The sequence below is a fragment of the Panthera pardus genome, unplaced genomic scaffold (assembly GCF_024362965.1).
Source record: "Panthera pardus isolate Hobbes unplaced genomic scaffold, ASM2436296v1 HiC_scaffold_222, whole genome shotgun sequence".
In the NCBI taxonomy this organism is placed as follows: Eukaryota; Metazoa; Chordata; class Mammalia; order Carnivora; family Felidae; genus Panthera; species Panthera pardus.
Window position 1 is genome coordinate 13,954 of NW_026526791.1, and position 16,870 is coordinate 30,823.

General features: G+C 43.9%; 1 long non-coding RNA gene and 1 other non-coding gene across 2 annotated transcripts; one reads left to right on the forward strand and one right to left on the reverse strand.

The window, feature by feature from the left end:
- Positions 1-2,873: 2,873 nt before the first annotated feature.
- On the reverse strand, positions 2,874-2,980 carry LOC128772647 (U6 spliceosomal RNA). The gene has a single exon (XR_008416807.1). It is a non-coding gene; the product is annotated as a U6 spliceosomal RNA (small nuclear RNA).
- Positions 2,981-4,094: 1,114 nt separating this feature from the next.
- On the forward strand, positions 4,095-6,660 carry LOC109256473 (uncharacterized). Its single transcript, XR_008416806.1, has 3 exons — positions 4,095-4,521; positions 4,965-5,156; positions 6,141-6,660. It is a non-coding gene; the product is annotated as an uncharacterized LOC109256473 (long non-coding RNA).
- Positions 6,661-16,870: the final 10,210 nt, after the last annotated feature.

Here is a 16,870-nt window from a genome sequence, read left to right on the forward strand (position 1 = left end):
GATCCGGCCAAACAGTCTTCCTTGAACAGTGGAGATCCTTCTGCCACTCTGCAGATCAATTTTCTGGGTGTCCCAAGTGATCTGACCTCAATATGGCTGTGTTTGAGGGATGAGGAAAATCTCCGTCCCCCCACTTCTCTGCCATTTTTAAAGGGAAAAACTACATTTTTAAAAGGAAAAACCAATCTTTTTTTCCTGTTCTCATCATAGTGACCCACCAAATGTTTGCTGTTTCCTTTACACCCTCCAGCTGTTTTGTGTGTAACCTCTTTGGAATGTGCTGGAGTTATTTCCTGCCACGTGACTATTTCGAAATGTTCCTGTTACTTTACACTTATTTCAGAAAACCTCATATACAGTTGTCCCTTGAACAATGTGGAAGTTAGGGGCTCTGACCCCCTTCCCCCCTAGAGTTGAAAATCTATGTATAACTTTTACTTCCCCCCAAACTTAACTGCTAATAGCCTACTGCTGACTGGAAGCCTTACTGATAATATAACTAGTTGATCAACACGTATTTTGTATATGTATTATATACTTTATTTAAAAAAATATTTATGGGGCGCCTGGGTATCTCAGTCGGTTGAGCGTCTGGCTTCGGCTCAGGTCATGATCTCACAGTTCGTGAGTTCGAGCCTCGCATCGGGCTCTGTGCTGACAGCTCAGAGCCTGGAGCCTGCTTTGGATTCTGTGTGTCTCTCTCTCTGCCCCTTTCCCACTCATGCTCTGTCTCTGTCTCTCAAAAAATCAATAAGTGTTAAAAAATATTTAAAAAAATGTGTATTATTTTCAGAGAGAGAGAGACAGACAGAGCACTGGGGAGGGGAAGGAGAGAGAGAGGGAGAGAATCGCAAGTAGGCTCTGTGCTGTCAGCACAGAGCTCAACACAAGGCTTGATCCCATGAACTGTGAAATCATGACCTGAGCTAAAATCAACTGTCAGACACTTAATTGACTGAGCTACTCAGGTGCCCCTATAAACTGTATTCTTATAAGAAAGTAAGATGGAGAAAAGAAAATGTTATGAAGAAAATCGTAAAGAAGAGAAAATACATTTACAGGACTGAAGCGTAAAAAAGAAATATTCTTATAAATGGACCTGTGCAGTTGAACCCTGTGTTCAAGGGTCAACTGTATTGCAGAAAGAGTTAGTTGCAGCTATGCATGGCAGCGTCATCGTATCTCATGGAGCTCAGTTCCGGTCTCGATTTCTCTGTAGTATCTGAATGGCCCCAGAGAAACTCCTGTAGCTAAAACTCAGCAACCTCAGCAAAGGCAAGGAGCTGGTGACTATGTGGTCAGAATCCCCTTTTGAGGAAAAATGAAGGAACATCATGTTATACAGTAGGCCATAGAATCTCCTATATTTGCAAAGTACTTGGGTCTTAGGCTTCCTGGACTCTGGTTGGCCTCCTGTGTAAGAGTGGTGCAGTTGGAAATAGCTCCTGGGGCATTAGGCTGGTCACAAAACTCAGGAGGAAGTAAGAACTGGAAGGTGTGTGTGTGTGTGTGTGTGTGCGCATGTGTGTGTTTCTGGCTGCCAGCGATCTCTTCCTTATGCCCCTGGGGAAGGGTTTTCCTATCAGGACTCCATCTTGTTTGTGTGGCCCTGACAAAGTGGTTTGGGGTCTGCTCTTGCCTTCCTCAGCAGCCCTCCTGGATCTTCTCCAAACCTCCAGCCTCAGACCCTCATAAGTGCCCTGTGAATACATTGGTGATGGGTCACTGCCTGCAGGTCACTCCATGGGTGGGTTGGTCAGTGCTGGTCCTCAGTCTCAGGACCACACAGGCCAGGAGGGTTCTGGTCCCCCTCTCCAACTCCATCCAACAGGAACCCAGTAATCCCCCTTTAGATGGGAGGTGGCAAGTGCCCAGGCTGAGTGTTTTCCTTTCTTCTGAGGACATGACCCCAATGGGCCATGATACACCTATCCTAGTTCTACATGGAAAACCTCTCCTCCTATGGCTATGGTTATGACTGAGGTGAAATCTTACCCTCGGTGTATTCATCATGTTTTCTATTAACTATATTTTCTGATGGTTTGATACCACAAGAGCCTGTGGACCTGGTGAGGAACTGGGTCTCCTAGGGTGAGCTAATTCCTTGAGCTAGCAGTCAACTTGCCTATGAACATGATTTTGATATGTAAACCAGCAAATCCAGAGCCCACACCCCCAGCCACCTCCTTTATCAAACTCTCACACCCCAGTCCAATATTCTCCTTTCCCTAAATCACCCCAAGTCCAGACACTGGACAACTAGGGGCTACCCTTATCACTCAGAGCCCACCAAAATTATTCCAACTTTTCAATCCAAAGTTTTACTCAGCATACTGATCTTGCTTCTCCCGTTCGTTTCCATAAAACCAGAATAAAGACTCTGGTTCATGTTTTCCCCTCATTCTCTCTGCCACCTGACAGCTCCACCAGGAGTTTCCTCGTGTGACCCTGAGTGTTATTGTATGTCCCCTCCTCTTGGGACCTGTAGGTAATAAACTCTTCTTTCAAGGACATTGGCTCCATGTCTGCCGTCTCACTGTACCTGATTACAGCATATCTCAGGTATATTTTAAGACATTTAGTTGAGGGTAAAGGCCAGAGTCATGTGCTCCTCTTAGGTCCAGGGTTTGGTATGTGGAGAGGGTCTTTTGGAGCCAGGGGGTTGTTGGAGATTAATGTTCTTGCGATTGATGTAAAGGTAGGAGAGCGGCAGAGAACCCAACATTACCCTTGAATCTTCACACCAACCACTCAGGCTAGATTGCATTATGCTCTTGGAAGTTTCCCAAGGCTTCCTTTATGGCCCAGCATGTGACTTATTCTGCCATGTTTCATGTCAGTTAAGTAAATAAATTGGTTAATAACATTTAAAAAAATATACAGAATGCTTCACAAATTTGAGTGTCATCCTTGTTCAGGGGCCATGCTAATCTTCTCTGTATCGTTTCAATTTTATTATATGTGCTGCTGAAGCAAGCACTTGTTACTAACATTGTTTAAATCTAATTCATCTAACTGAATTTTTGTTTCCCTGTTTTCGCTATCACTCAGTGAGATGTGTTAAAATTTCCAGTTGTGATAGTGGATTTGTCCATTTTTCCATTTACTTCTGTCAGTTTTAGGTGTTAATATACTGTACCCAATTCCAATGTGTGGGTTTCCCCCCACACATATTCAAGCAAGTCTCCTACACAAGCTGGGTGTCCTATAAGGTAACTCAATTCTGACACCATCTGCCTGGAGATGGCATCAGATTCCACAGGTTAAGGGCTCAGTCCCACAAGACTGCCCTCTACTTTAGATGCTAATCTCGAGTCCAAGTTGTTACCTGTGCTTCTGACACTCTGGCTATAAGTCAGAGATTCCCACAACCCCTTCCTTGGGTTCGATTAATTAGCTAGAGTGGCTTACAGAACTCGGGAAACTTGTTTATTCACTACATCACTGGTTTATTACAAAGGATATTAAAGAATAGGAATCGACAGCCAGATGAAGGGATACATGGGGTGAGGCCCCAAACGCAGAGGCTTCTGTCCCCGTGAGGTTTGGGGCACGACACAGTGGCACATGGAGGCATTCCGGTTTACCAACCTGGAATCTCTGAACCTGGTCCTTTGGGGTGTTTCATGGAGGCTTAATTACATGGTCAGGATTAAATTATTGGCCATCGGTGATTGGACTCAGTCTCCAGCCCCTTGTCTTCCCTAGAGGTCAGGGAAGTAGGACTGAAAGTTCTAACCCTCTAATCTCTTGGTGGGTTCTTCTGGCAACCAACCCCCAACCTTAGGTGTTTTCCAAAAGTCATCTCACTAACATAAAAAAGACAGATTTATCATTTTCAACATAGAATATTCCAAGAATTTTCGGAGCTTTGTAGCAGGAGGGACAAAAAGACCAATTAAGATGGGTATAGTAGCATACCCAGTTAAGATGGGTATACTAGATTTCTGTTGGTTAATGTTTAAGTTGACATTTCCCCTAATTTTCTGTATCAATAAACTTTACATGTGTCTCTTTTAAGGTGCATTTGACGGAATTTTTATCTAGCCCGATGTTTGCCTTTCGATTTGGAATATTTCATCTGCCTACATGTAATGGCATTAACATACATAATTTGGCTTAAACATGTCATCCTAATATTTGCTTTATATTTATTTTTATTACATTTATTTCTGCTCTAATTTCCTTTTCCTTTCCTTTCTTTTGAGATAATCAATAAGGCCTAGGTTTGGTTTTCCTCATACCCCTGTAGGCTTGACAAACACAGAGCTTTGTGAATCTGTGACTTGATGTCTTTGGTCACTTTTTAAACTTCCCAACTATCATTTATTTAAATATATCTTCTGTACTGTTGCCTTTCCTTTTTATCTGGGACCAATTGAACATATGTTGTTATTATTTTCTACGACACCTTCAACTCTTGTCCTTTCTCTTTCAGGATCCTCCATCATTTTGTCTCACCAGGCTTAATGCTGGGTATTTCTTCAGACTAATTGTTTGTTTATAGAATTCTCCATCCAGGTGGGTAACTTGCCTTTGACTCTTGAAACATAGCACCACACAGTCAGGGTAGATTCTGTTATTGCTTTAGAGTTCAGGTTGGAGTAGGGGGGTTATAGACAGTAATTAACTTGTGCCAGGTCACCCAGCCTGGAAATGTCAGAGCAGGAACTAAGATCTCAGAATGGACCGTCTGCCCAACCCTTCTTTGTGTGCTTGTTCTCTCCCGGGCTGAGGATGCTCCCTACCTCTCATCTTCCAGGAAGCAGATCCATAGTGGAGGTTTCCAAACTTTAAGCATGTTGTTGTTATATTTCTTTTTAGATGAAAAAAGTGAACGATATTTCTTCATTACCCATAAAAGTTATCACAGGACTTTTCTCTGTTATTCAGGCCATTGATGTGTTTTCTACCTTGATTTGGTTTTAATTTTGTTGTTTTTATACCGTTCTTCCTGATTTCAGAGTATGTTGATAGACAGAATTCCTTTCAAAGAGGACCTAGATACCTGGGTGTTTCCCAAGGAAGTATGAAAGCTGATATAAACATGGCATTTCTGGCATTCATCTTCATGAATCCATGAACAAGAGGGAGAAGCAGCAATGAATGATACTTATGTACAACCCCAAATAAGATAGTGTTAAAAATAAATTCAAGTGAGTAAATTTTAAAGATATTATTGGATTTATTCAACAATCCATGAATTAGGCAGCATGCCGTCTAGCAAATGGAAAGAAGTTCCTAAGAGCTGGTCAAAATGGAAGACCTTTATAGGCAGAAAGCAACAGGACAAGGAAATTACTAACAAATAGTGGATTGTTTCAGACAAGGTGACCTTCCTTTTGGGGGATGGCAGGGGCCTATTAAGCAGATTACCTCACTAGTACTGACCAGGAGATGCCAGACTAACTAGTTAAGATTACATTCCTGAGAGAGGCTGAGACTGCAATTAGGTTAGGTATTAAGTAAATAAGGTGACCTGTATTAGGTGTAATCACCTGAAATTAGGTGACACACGCTTATAGCATTAGTGACTCCATTTGGGGCCTGTTGTCTCTTCTTTAACAATGTTAAGTGATCAGTCATCATGGTTGACCTGTACTAGCCAGTGGAATACATAACCCTGTAGTTAACTATATCTTTTTTTTCCCTACAACATGACAGAGTGTAGGCATTAATTAATGGTTGAGCAATCTTAATGGTAGTCTGGTAGTCTTGGTATCCGAGGGGCAAAAGTGTAGAAATCTTTTTTAGAACTCATGGATTTCTTCTTTCTCTCCACTTCCCCACAGCATCCACTAGGCCAACGAACTGTACCATGGGAGGGGCCAGTGGCATTATTAAAGTTTTGTCCATGCTAATGTGGACATATGGAAAGAAAGAATTACTCTATGGAGATAAATGAAGGTGAATGGGCAAGATGGAACCATAAGAGTGGGTTCGAGATCACAGTTCTGGCAAGACGTATGGAATGTGCAGGAGAGACACGTCAGGGCAGCTGTGATGGTCTTGTGTAGAGGTGCTAGATTATTTTGCTGGGAACAGGTGAGATTTGTAATGTGTCCCTTTCTTTCTTTCTTTCTTTCTTTCTTTCTTTCTTTCTTTCTTTCTTTCTTTCTTTCTTTCTTTCTTTCTTCTAGGAGTTATCTGCCTCGGTCACCTAAGGGTAGGTTCAGAGAAATGATGTAAAGGGATAAGAGTAGAGGATGGCTAAAAGCAAAGGTGAAAACTGCACCCAAGGTGATGGAGCAACTTTCCACTGGATGTCTCAGTTTGGCTCAAGATGAGTGCGGGAGATGGAGGTCGAGTCTCTGGAGACTTTATCTGAGGGGCAAGCAGGGTCTTCACGAGATAGAATCTCCTGGAAATGTATAAAAGGAAGATCACGTCTAATATCTTAAGTGTTTATTTGGAAGGAGAGGTTTGAATGGAGAGAAAGGGCATTTAATAAATCCCTATTTGGGGGAGCACCTGGGTGGCTAATGTCAGTTGAGTGTCCAACTTTGGCTCAGGTCATGGTTTCACAGTTCACGAGTTCAAACCCTACATCGGGCTTACTGCTGTCAGCACAGAGCCGGCTTTGGATCCTCTGTCCCCCTCTCTCTGCCCCTGCTCCACTTGAGCATGCTTTCTCTCTCTCTAAAAAAATAAATAAAACAATAAAAATAAAGAAATCCATATTTGGTACAAAATATGAAATTATGTCAATGATCCTTTTTTTAGCACTTTCTTTTCAAGCTCAGTAGGTGGTTGGAAAAGGATCTGTTCTCTAGTCTTAATTCCATGTTGCCACTCTTCTCTCCTATCCTCTCTTTTACCCCTTACATGCCCTATGGAAGAAAGTATGACAATACATGGCTACTGATTTCAATCCTGAGCCATTGCAGTGTACCCTTCACCCCTTTTGATGTATAAGAGAATGGTGAAGCCAGAGGAGTGGGCACAGGGAAGGGGGAGAGCTGGTTCTCCAACACTTTTTCTGTTGCTTCTGCCACCTGTAGTTCCACTATGTGAAAACACAGGCCTAGAACTTTGTCCAGGATGCTGACACTGCCTCTGCATTGAAGGGTGTCAGCTCTAAGATGTGTAACGAGGAGAACCAGAAGGTTTGTGTCAAGGACATTACCTGTACCTAGTCCTGGGGAAGGAGGACAGGCCAGGGGTTAGCTGTCTTCTTTAGAATGAGAGTTCCTAGTGCTTACCCCACCCCTCCTTTCTGTAGATATCTCTTTGTCAGTCATTCTGCTGTATCCTACTCTGTGTGGTATGAGTTGGAGCCAGAAGAAATGGAACATCTAAAGGTAATGCAGACTCAAGGCCCATTGTGTGTTCACACCCAGACCTACGTCTTCTTCCTCCAGCCCCCGATTTCCCTATCCCCACCAGAGCCTCACAGTGGCTGTCTCCATCTCTTTCTGCAGCTGACCATGAACAAACACTATGATGTCTCCCAGCAAATTCTTGACCTCCAGAGGCTCTGCTTTGACCCAGGTACAGTTGACAGCAGTAATGCTAGGGCAGGGATCTGCCTGGGAGGGATACTTAAAGGATGACAATGTGGGGAGGGGTTGGTACTGACCCTGGAACCCTCTCAGCCTTCCTATTGCCTCTTCTCAGATTGTTGAAGACTTGGTGGGCCATGATATTGATATAATCCTGAATTGAAGAAAATGCATGGCTGCCACCCTGAAGATCATTGAAAAGAGTTCCCTCTGATGTGAGGCCTTATGCCCAGTGCTGTTTTTATGGTAGAGGATGGTACGAATGGTGTGGAGGGAAGACTTGTTTCTGAGGCCCTAGATAGTAACTGTGACTCTAACTCCTTCTCACAAAAAGCTGTTGTCCTTGAACTCGAGCAACAACAAACTGTACAGGCTGGATGGCCTGTCTGACATTATACAGATGGTCCCCACAGTCAAGATCCTGAAGCTCTCCAAGAATGAGGTGGGAAGAGGGAGGCAGATCAAAGTTGGGGTTGACGGTGGGTGGTAGTGTATATCAGTGATGACAGGAGGCAGGAGAAGGTACCTGTGTGGAAAAGTGGGGGCTGGAGGTGCAGGGGCCCACATGTCTCTCTTTCCCTGGGACTCGTTTCCAGCTTCCTCCCCATATTTCTCAGCAGACGTCAGCCTGAGAGTTGGACAAAGTGAGGGAGCTGTGGCTAGAAGAGAATCTGTGACACCTTTCCTGGGGACCTCTGCCCCTGGGAGCATGAGCTACCTGACAGTGCCCATCTGCAGGAGGCAGCAGCTATGAGGAGGACCATGTGCCCTGCCTTCTCTACTCTCTCTGTCTTTCACCTGTGCTTAGAGGTCTCCTTTCCTTCCTGTGACCTGCTTACCTGTTTCCCTGGTCTGGGGTCTGTTTCTTACCTTTCTGCACTTAGCTTTCCCTAACATACTGCTATGTTCTGACTGTTTGTGTCCCCCACCTCACCGCATTCATTTGTTGAAATCCTGACACCCAAAGATGACAGTATCAAGAGGTGGTTTTTTGGGAGGTGCTTAGGTCATGAGGGTGCAACCTTCCTGAATGGAATGAGTACCATTATATAAAAGGCTCCAGAGAGATCCCTAACACCTTGTACCATGTGAGGACACAGCAAAACGATGCCAGGAATGAACCAGGAAGAGGGCCCTCACAAGAAAGCGACCATGCTGGTGACTTGATCTAGACTTTCCAGCCTACAAAGTGGATAGCAAAAAATTACTGTCATTTATCAGATACCAACTTGGCAGTATTTTGTTATAGCAGACTGAGCAGACTAAGACACATGCCTTCCCATGAGTGTGTTCCAGGAAGCAGGGCTCCATCTCCTCTCCAGAACCAGAGTGACCACTTTGGGCCAGGTGCTGGTGCCTTGGACTGAGAAGGGCCCTCAACCCCAGGGCTTCATGCTGAGACAGGCCTTCCTACTCCCTGCTGAGATGGTGCTTCCCTCCCTTGTTCTGAGAGGGACCCTCTTTTCCTTGAGCCAAATGTGTCCCCTCCTCCAATTCCAGGATGCCATGGTGGCTTTTCCTGCCCATGCTGAGGGCTGAGGTCCTAGGGGGCTGCCATCATGACATCCGTTCCTCTGACCCAATGCCAGGAGCTGGGCCCTCCTTGAGACAAACCAGGGTTCCCTGAGTCAGGGGGCCAGAAGTGGGAGACTGCCAGGGAGCAGAGGACTTCTTGAGGCAGGAATGGAAGTCAGAGAGCAGAGGTGTTTGAGGAGACAGATGGAGAGGCTTCTCAGAGGCACTGTTCCCTCCCCACCCCCACACATGTCACATCATCCAAACCGGTCCTTCAGAGGATCCATGGGTAGCCCGACAACGAATATAATCCCTTAGGCAAGGAACCGACTGAGACAGACACAGGTGCACTGGGGCCATCAGGAGGGAAGGCGGTGATCATAAGAGGGGACCGCAGACCCTCAGCTTCATGCTGACCTGGGACTTGACCCTCTACTCCTTCTGCGGATGGTCGCCTGCCCCTGTGGCTGCCTCGTTCCCCATGCCCAGCTCAGACTGAGTTCACACAGGTGACAAACCTTCAACCAGCACCCATCCAGTGGGCCCCCAGCCCAACACCTGCATGTTTTTCATTCCTACCTTGGGTCCCAGGGTGTTAGGGAAACAGGCTGTGGGGTTTGATGGCCCTCACCCTAAATCCTTACCTTTCAAACCTGGGCCTATTACCTAACCTCTCATTTTCCTCATTTGCAGAAGGGACCCAATAATATCCATCTCTTGGGCAGCTGTGAAAATGGAATCAAATGAACTTGTGAAGTGGCTGTCACAGAGTCTGCACATAGTAACACTCCTGTCACTGAGGGCAGATCGCTCCTATTGTTGCTCTCCCAATTCCTGACACCTCGATTCCCAGGAACTTTTGTCCCCTTCAGCATGAGTATCATGTAAGATCCTGACTGGGGAATGCTGTGTGAGTGTGTCAAGCATGTGCAACTCTAAGGGGGTATTGTTGTTTGTTGTTGAAGTGGAAAGAAATTCTCAGGGTTCTGTTCATAACCTATTTTCCCTCTCCCCCCACCAAGTGTCATTGACATATAAGTGACATTCAACCACATTCACTTATTGTACCTTGTATCTGTACCTTCACCCAGACTTTCACTGCCACCCCTGTCAGCAATTCCAGGTGAGTGCTGTGTTTTGGGTGGCACTCCCAGCCCAGCCTTGGTTCAGGGGTGTGGGAATGTGGTTGTGTAGCCCTTGGGATTTTCTCAGTATTGCAGAAAGCCAACAGGTAGATCCAAGGAGTCTAGCCTAGTGGTAAGGGCATGGGTTCTGGAATCAGAATATGGGTTTTCTTCCAGACCCCAACACCCACTAGCTGTGCGACCTTGGTCAAGTCATAGGACCCCTCTGTGACCCAGTGTCTTCCTCTGAAAATGAGGATTATACAGTCCTCTCCTTGGGCTGTTTTACATACTAAATGAGAGTATAAAACCATCTCTGAGGTGCGGTTAAGCCTCCTAATCTAGCGAAACTGGTAGATAATCTCTCCAAAGGTGGTCTCTGTGGCAGGGGTAGAGGTATCAGCCAAGCAATCTGGGGGGGGGGGAGCAGGCACAGTAGGGGTATGGAAGGAATGTAGTTGCTGAGTGGCAGTGGAAGCAGGGCCGTTGTTGAGGGAGTGGGGCTGCCTATGTGTCCAGCTGTCCCAGGGCTCATGTTCGCCCAGTGTATGCATCGTGAATGATAACTCTGCTTGTGAGGGACGTCAGCCCTAAGGAGACCCAGAATACATTCTCTATCCCAGTTCCCACACCTTCCTGAAGCTTCTTGACCACCTTCTCTCAGGAGCAGCAGGAATGATGCCCTTTTTCACCACCCAGTCTGGGATGAACCTCCAGTGGTCTAAGAAGTGAGTGGTCAGGCAGCATGCAGATAGGAGCTGGCAGGAGCCAAGAAGGGAATAATGGGAACTTGCAGGTAATTGTTTTGCTTGGTTATTTCACTCATTGTCACCCTGAACATTCCTGTCTCCATACACACTAAATTACCTAGTTGTTTTGAACAGGTTTACATTACTGTTATGAATTCTGTGGGCCTCATTCCTTTATTAACAGATGTTTTGGTTTCAGGAGTTTTCCCAGTACACACTGACACAGGGCTCATTCTACTGCATATGTTGCAGTAAATGTGGAGCCATATTTTCCTTGCATAGATTGGGAAATGGCAGCCCTAATGGATGTCATCTGACTTTTCTCTACCCCAGGGGACTTTGTGACAACCACTGGGACCACACTGGTTCTCACTTGGCCCAAGGTGAGGTCCAGGTATTCAGGCCAAGTGAGTGGAGACTGGGTGACCTGGGGATGAGACTCAGGGCTCATGGCTCTGCTGATCTCCCACCTTCCTCCCTTTACTTCCTCCAGGCCAAGCACACGATTCCAGAGGAGGCCCTCACCCAGGCTGATTCAGGATGCTGAGAATACAGCCCTGACAAGAAACTCTTGGATGTGGTCATCTTTGTTGTGTTTCTCCTCCAGTCTAAGTATAACCCTGTGAAGGAGCAGGAGGCCTGCTTGGGGTTGGGAAGCCAACAGTTAACTGACACTAATCCACCCAAAGGACTAGTTGTTCTGCATATTTGTCTCACTCAGAATTCCTGATTCTTTTGATAATAAAGAATGATGTTGCCTATTATGTCAAATCCCTGCAAAATCCATTTTGAGGCAGGCATTTTTGTACTACAGGCAAAGGTAAAGTCAGAGAGGGTCAGAGACTCCTTGAGAACAGCGGGGTAGGGTCTCAAATCCTGGACCCCCTAAATCCCAGGCTGTGTGTGTGCTCCCCAGGGCCACGCAGCTGTCGAGGTGGGGAATGTTACCCTGGTAAACCTGGAGATGGTGTTCTGTGCCCATAGCATATGACTAAAATGTTTTTATACAGAGAACAGTATAACTGCTTAGCCATACAAATGAACTTAGATACCTTTTGCGGGGCGGGAGGGAAATGGCATTAAAGAGCACATGAAAACCTGGGAACTACAAATTACCCATATACATGGATGACATAGGATAAATGTCCTTGATATCAAAAGAAATCAGTAAAGAGATCATAAGTTGATATTAACCTAGAATTGTTATTAAAAGCAATAGGAGTGTCCAACCAATCTATGAAAAGCTATACAACCACAATAACTATAAAAATGTAACTGCAAACATTAGATGAGATACTAAATGAGAAAAGAAAGCTGAAGATAGTTATTTTCAGGAAAATACACACACACACACACACACACAGAGAAAGAGAGAGAGAGAGAGGAGTCTATCTCGATAGGTTGTGTATAGGAAATGTATAAAGTCATTACTTATAAAAGTCAGATCAGGTATACACATGTGGAGATGACCTATCTCTGAGAGGTAGGCATTTCCGTCTTTACCTCAGAGTCCCCTCCACTCCTTTGCTGGTGTGCAGGGCAACTTTCAGAGACTGCAGGGTTTGAAACTCATTTGTATGGGGAAAATTCTTCAGGGTTAGTTCTGGGAGGTTCTACAGGTAGACCTTCCTTGATAACCCAGGAGAAAAGGGAAAAGAGAAGGGTTTAGATGGAGGGTGAATGTTGGTGGCCCTTGAAGGGAGAGGGAGTTGATGAGGACTTAGCCCTTTAGCCCCATAGCTCCAGGGCAGCCCTCAGGTTGTGGCTGTCTTCAGTTGAAAACCAAGAGTGCTCTTGGGTCAGAACCTTCCCAGGGTCATGAGAGGATGGGCACAGGAAATGGTACTCAAAGAGCCTTGTGCTTCTCTACTTCACTTTTATTCTCTGTCTTGACTTTTTGTATTCCCCACCCTCAGCTGAGTTCATCTGTAACTTTGTACTGTCTGGCAGTTAATCCCCACTTCTATCATTCACACTTTGGCTGGGTGGTAGGAATAATTAAAGCAAGTATACTAACAACAATAATAAAAGATACCAACAATTATAGCACATATAGTAGATAAATTACTTGGTCAAGATCATGGAAGTACTGGTTCCCAGCATCAAATCCAGGTCTTTCTGACCCAAAAGCCCCTGCCCTAACCCCTGTGTATACATTGAGTGTTCTTCTGTGTTAAGCTGGAGGCCAGCACAGGGGAGGGAAGTCACCCAAGGTCCTGTGGTCAGTGATGGGTCTGGCAACTGGGACACATGCTTGATGACTCCCATCTTCTATAGTTGACCTGTTACTATTATTATTTCTTCCATATTATTTCTTCTTCCTGAGGGCTCAGTAAAAAAAAAAATGTTTCATCCATGTCAAAGTAGAAGGAAACTAAGGAGACAGGAAAGCATGAAAGGAATAGGAAATGATGAAATGGGACCAAAGTTCACTTCTTGCTGCTACATTTCCAGATAATGTTTCAAATCTTCTACTTTATGGGCAGAGGAGGCAGTGTGGTCCAGAAGTAATATACCTCAAGTCCTGCTACATGCCAGACATTCTTTGAGGTTTTCTCCCTTTCTTCTTACAAGTCTGGAAGTAGGCACCCTTAGTCCCATTTTACAGATGACCAACCTCAGACTTGCAGAGCTGTGTAAATGTTCCAGAATCAAACATCTACTCCTTGCCATCTGCACAGGCCAACCAGAAGTCTCCCCTTTGGGTGATGGATTTTGAAGGCTTAAGGACTGATAGAGGGAAACTCTCCTGATATAGAAACTGGGCGGTGTCACGTCCTCATTTGGCATGAAGATGATGGTGGGGATGAAATCCTGCACCATGAGTCATGAGCCAAGAGGCCTGGGTATGGGGGTCACATAGACCGGCTGATTCTTGGGGTGCTGAATTGGACCCAGGAAGCAGCACAAATGGTTGCCTTTTGGAAAGGGAACCCGAACTATAGGATATTAACATGGACAACTACTATATGAAAGGTGTTTTACAGTTCATCTCATTGAATCCCAACTACTCTATGCGAGACCAATACTTACCAATGATCAGGGAACAGACATTAAAAGTTAAGTAACAAAATCCAAGAAACAGTATTGTAATTAAATTCTTTAATACACAAAGATTAGGTTCTTCCCTGTTTGTCCTATGAGCCATCATTCCACATCTCGGAAGGCATTATTATTCACTTGTTCTTGTTCAAACAGTGCACGGAAATACTTTTAAAATACGAAAACTCATTAAAAATAATCAAATGTTGTCTGCATAGCAAACATTAAAAGGCATGTGAAAAGCTGGGGGAGATCATTTCTAACCTACCTTCAGACACTTGTTTACGTATTCAATGTACAAAATATTCTTAAACAATAGAGATAGATCAATGATATCGAGTGGATGCACATAAGAAGGAACATAAATTCCTAATAATCACGTGAAAACATGCTACTCTAAATAAGTAAATAAATAGAAAATAAACCATATCAAGTGAAACAGGGATATCACAATGTATAAAGCAAAATATGACCCCATTTCTGCAAAAAGTATATATCAACATAGGTGAATAGGTATGAGTGTGATTAAATACATTAGTGCAATACATACAGAGAAAAATTTGGGAAATAGGCACCGCTAAGTTAACAGAGACTATCTTTGTGTTACGGTGGGCAAAAGGTAGGGACAGAAGGGAGCGACATAACAATTTCAGCTTTTAAATATGCATTTTATATGTTTCTCGTATGTGTCAGACAAACAGAAGTATTAATTGGCAATCTGACAAAGTATGGGGATGAAGTTTTGTGAAACAGGCATATCAGCAACTGAGTCACAAGATAATAGTGTAGCTATATGTTTATTTAGCAACTTAGAAACCTGTTCATATCCTGTAGAATGCAAATAGTATGCTAAATAGATGTCTATGATAATTCACTGTGTATGCATTGTTGGGGAGAGAGATATGTTTATTTTATAAATTTTCATTTTTATAGTGTCTGAAATATGGAAACATTGAATAAAATATCAAAAGCATAAAATAATTGCGAGGTGATTACAAATATGATACATATTCATGGCCTTGGAAGCAGATCAAAACAATTTATTTGACAGTTTTCTGTATGCATATGTGTTTGTGTATGTTTCTTTGTTTCAAACTTCTTCACACCAATTATTCATACACTAAGTCATGCAACTTTCTACTTAGTTCACTGAGGGGCTGCATTTCCAGACCAGAGCTTGAGGATCCCAGGATGGGAATGAAAGTCGAAGGATTGGTGCCAGTGTGTAGAAAAGTCTAGAAATCTTGGCCTATGTTATGGTATCTATTCACCTTCCTCCCTCACCACCAATACCACAGCCCTTTCCATCCCCTATCCTTTGCCAATCTCCATAGTTGAGACTTTCACACCTGCATTGCTGACTCCGGTCATCAGGTAGCACTGTTCTCCATTTTCTAAAGCTCCCCTCCCCTGCCACCCTGGATCCTTTTTATAAACAGAAACAAAATGTTTCTTCAAAGCACATTACAGAATGACAAGTACAGTGTGATACAAATTCTTTTTTTTTATAATAAATTACCTCACTTTATTTATTTTTTTTCCCAATATATGAAATTTATTGTCAAATTGGTTTCCATACAACACCCAGTGCTCATCCCAAAAGGTGCCCTCCTTAATACCCATCACCCACCCTCCCCTCCCTCCCACCCCCATCAACCTTCAGTTTGTTCTCAGTTTTTAACAATCTCATGCTTTGGCTCTCTCCCACTCTAACCTCTTTTTATTTTTCCTTCCCCTCCCCCATGGGTTTCTGTTAAGTTTCTCAGGATCCACATAAGAGTGAAACCATATGGTATCTGTCTTTCTCTGTATGGCTTATTTCACTTAGCATCACACTCTCCACAAATTCTTTATGAAAACTTTATATGTGCATAAAAAGACCAAAAGGACACATGCATAGTTTCGCTTCCTGTTTATGCCTACATCTACATCTAATTAATTAATTAACCAATTAATTAATTAATTCTATATTGGGTGTCTACTATGTGCCAGACACTATCAGTCTAAGACTACATTTGCATCGCAACCTTACCTCTCTTCATCTCCAGACCTGCATTGTTGGAAATGCCCACAGGAAGCAGCATGGATGTTAGTGCCCACCCCATAAGGTATGACCTCCATTCCAAGCAAGATCAGTACAAGCTTGACCCCCGAGTCCAAGAAACCAGCATCCAAATGGGAAATTATAGGGTTGAGTGGGAGAGGTTGTAACTTGACAAAAGCTGCCACCTTACAACTCACACATCTGTACTCTTGCATAGGACTAGCAGACTATTACCTTCTCCTGATTAAACCTCACTCATAGAGAGTAAAGGATGAGTTGGAGGTTTTACTTCCCCTTTAGTCCTTTGCTCTGTTAGAATGGTACATTTTGGAATTGGCTTTATGTCTGTCATATCCCTAGGAGGGTGGTTCCACCCATTTAGTCATCTGACAGGTCGATCTGAGGTGACATGGAGTTTCTGCTTCATGTAAGACCTTCTCCGTCAGTTATGGGGGTCTGGATCCATATCCACGGAACACAGAAAATAATAGATACCAAGTTCTCAAAGACAAGCACAGGACAAAGATTCTGGTCTGAACATCTAACTCTCCTGATTTAGTAAAATGGTTTTTACAGATTTCTCACATGATGGTTCCTCAGAGTTCCTCTTACACCTGACACTCATGTGACTCTTTTCCATCTCCTCTCCCTCCTGTCCACAAAGGCACACACACAGTGAAATTCCTCTATAAGCTAGCAGTGAAGAAAACTTTTTAAAATATGATTTCAAATCCAGAAGCAATAAGAGAAAACAGTGATACACTTGATTTCATTAAAAATTGCACAGGAAAAAAAAAAAAGTTAGAGAGGGAGGGAGCCAAACCATAAGAGACTCTTAATAACTGAGAATAGGGGAGAAGGTGGTGGCATAGGTGGATACTGGGCTCACCACGT